Genomic DNA, 2,500 nt, shown 5'->3' on the forward strand with positions numbered 1-2,500 from the left:
GCGAGGGTGGTTTCGGGGCCAGCAGGAGAGCTCGTCGGGGTAGCAGGCCCTGCAGCCGTGGTCACCGCCAAACCCCCACAACTCGAGCAAGTGAAAAAAAAAAGTAACAAATAAGAAAGGATCTCTGTCGGCTTGGGGGTACGCCCGTTTCCGTTTCAACTTGTCTCGCGAGGGTGGTTTCGGGGCCAGCAGGAGAGCTCGTCGGGGTAGCAGGCCCTGCAGCCGTGGTCACCGCCAAATCGCCACAACTCGAGCAAGTGAAAAAAAAAGTAACAAATAAGAAAGGATCGTCGGCTTGGGGGTACGCCCGTTTCCGTTTCAACTTGTCTCGCGAGGGTGGTTTCGGGGCCAGCAGGAGAGCTCGTCGGGGTAGCAGGCCCTGCAGCCGTGGTCACCGCCAAACCCCCCACAACTGTTGGGCGCCTACCTGCGCGGGGCAGGAGGACACTTTCCGATTTCAAATCTCCGTTTGCCGAGTCCACCCCGAACGCACGCGGGCGGGCGGGTTCGCATCACCCTTCGTCACAAGGGGCGAAGCCCGTTCCACCGTCTCGTCAGTAGTGCCGACCGGTCTGTGATCGACGAGGGGAGCCACACCAGGTCCGGCCCTGCTGCTTGGCGGCACCGCGTCGTCGGGAGCTCGCGACAGACGGAGGGTTTCGGTGTACTCTCCAGCCACGGGAAACGAAGCCGGTGATGCAGGCGCCGGTCTTTCGCTCCCAAATCGGCTGGGTTTACATCGTTGCTATCTAGTCACGCTCCCTTCAAACCCGACGGGGTACCTATTCCCCTCACCCGTCTGTGCGTATACAGCCTCTTTGCACTTGCGGGATGGGGGTGGTGGTTTAAAGACTCTCGAGTTGCCGCCCGTCGGTCTCCGAGCTCCGTGCAGTAGTGATCCCCAGCGAACTGCCAGCAGGGCGAACGAGCGATCCCGCTCTCGGTCGGGGCGCCTGGCGTCGATCGGTGGTCGGTGGCTTGCGGGCAAGCTGCGCTGTGAGTGTGGGAACGAGTATGACGAGCCGTTGCCGCGACTCCCAGTCCACCTCGGCGGTGGCTGGGCCGGGCGGGCGTCTGCTCGGGCGAGTGCCGCCCCCGCCTCCTCGCAGGAAGTCCGCTCGCCGACACGCCGCCACGTGCACGCGTCAGTGACGCTGCCGAACCGATGGCCGGTGCCCGTTCCCGCCTCTGCTTTTCCTAGGGCAAAGCTGCTGCACGCCTCGTGATACTAGGCGGGCGACATGGTGGCGGTGATCCTGCCTCCGTCGCTGCGGTGCGTTGGGGCACGCATCGCCTCTTGGGCGCCCTGTCCTCCTCCCCCCAATAGACGTATGTTTCTGCGGGCCGCACCAGGATGGTGCTCCCCATCGCTTCACGCCACCCTGCTCCGCCCGCACGCCGGCGTGCAGGTGGCTGTAGCTCAAGGTGGGGAGCGTATGTGCGGTCCGGGTCGCTTTCCTCTGGCGAGGGAGAGACCTAAAACAAACTCAGACAACTCTTGACGGTGGATCACTCGGCTCGTGCGTCGATGACGAACGCAGCTAGCTGCGAGAATTAATGTGAATTGCAGGACACATTGATCATCGACACTTTGAACGCACTTTGCGGCCCCGGGTTCTTCCCGGGGCCACGCCTGTCTGAGGGTCGTTTGGCAATCAATCGCACTCGCCTTGGCTGGCGAGAGCGCGGCTGGGGTGTCGCAGAGGACCCGTCCTCTTTGTCCCCCTAAGTTCAGACTCCGGAGCCCTCCGGCGTCGGAGCGCTTGGCCTTTCCCCCCCACCCTGCACATTCCGTTCGTCAGGCTCGACGCCATCCCCCCGCCGGGGAGCGCGGCCTGGCGTCCGTCTGTGTCGTGGCAGTGGGGCCAGCACGGCTGTCACCGGTCCCAGAATGGCTGTCGGTGGTTCACACTGTGTGTGTGTGCCAACCCTCCTGGTCTCTGGGACACGGAGCTGCCACGAAGTGTTGAGCCTCCAGTGGGGGGTCTGCCTAAGCTCTGCACGTCCGCATTGGGTCCGTCTCTCGGTTGGCTGGCAGTGGAAAGAGTGAAGGGAGCCGCGGAGGTCCGGTGCTGGTGCGCCGCCGGCCTGACCGTGGAGCTCGCCGGTTTGACACGCTGACCCGACTCGATGGTTGATCGATTGAGAGTGCTGGGAGCTGCAGGCCGCCCGCTGCTGCAGCCGCCCGTCTCGTGGTTCGTCCTCGGCCTTAAGTGGCCGGCGGGGCGTCTGATCCTGTCTCCCCTGCTGGCGCCGAGTGCCTGGCCGAGGGAGGAGGTTTTCGTCGAACGCTGTGACTTGGACGGTCGCACGCGCGTGGATCGCTGGCTCTTGGCTCTCCCGTTCAGTCCGCACGTTTTCCGCTCCGTCCTGCCACCGGTCTCGGGAGGTACGGAGGGGTTGGCGGGCGTGGTGTGTGCTCCGTCACCGTGCAGGCACACCTACCACGCCGTCGGCCGACCCCCGCACGGTCCTCCTGGCCATCGGGAGGACGGCGGAA

General features: G+C 64.7%; 1 non-coding gene across 1 annotated transcript; it reads left to right on the top strand.

Annotated features, from left to right (window-relative positions):
- The first annotated feature begins 1,493 nt into the window (after positions 1 to 1,493).
- Positions 1,494 to 1,647, top strand: LOC140473274 (5.8S ribosomal RNA). The gene has a single exon (XR_011958222.1). It is a non-coding gene; the product is annotated as a 5.8S ribosomal RNA (ribosomal RNA).
- Positions 1,648 to 2,500: the final 853 nt, after the last annotated feature.

The sequence above is a fragment of the Chiloscyllium punctatum genome, unplaced genomic scaffold (assembly GCF_047496795.1).
Source record: "Chiloscyllium punctatum isolate Juve2018m unplaced genomic scaffold, sChiPun1.3 scaffold_566, whole genome shotgun sequence".
NCBI lineage: Eukaryota > Metazoa > Chordata > Chondrichthyes > Orectolobiformes > Hemiscylliidae > Chiloscyllium > Chiloscyllium punctatum.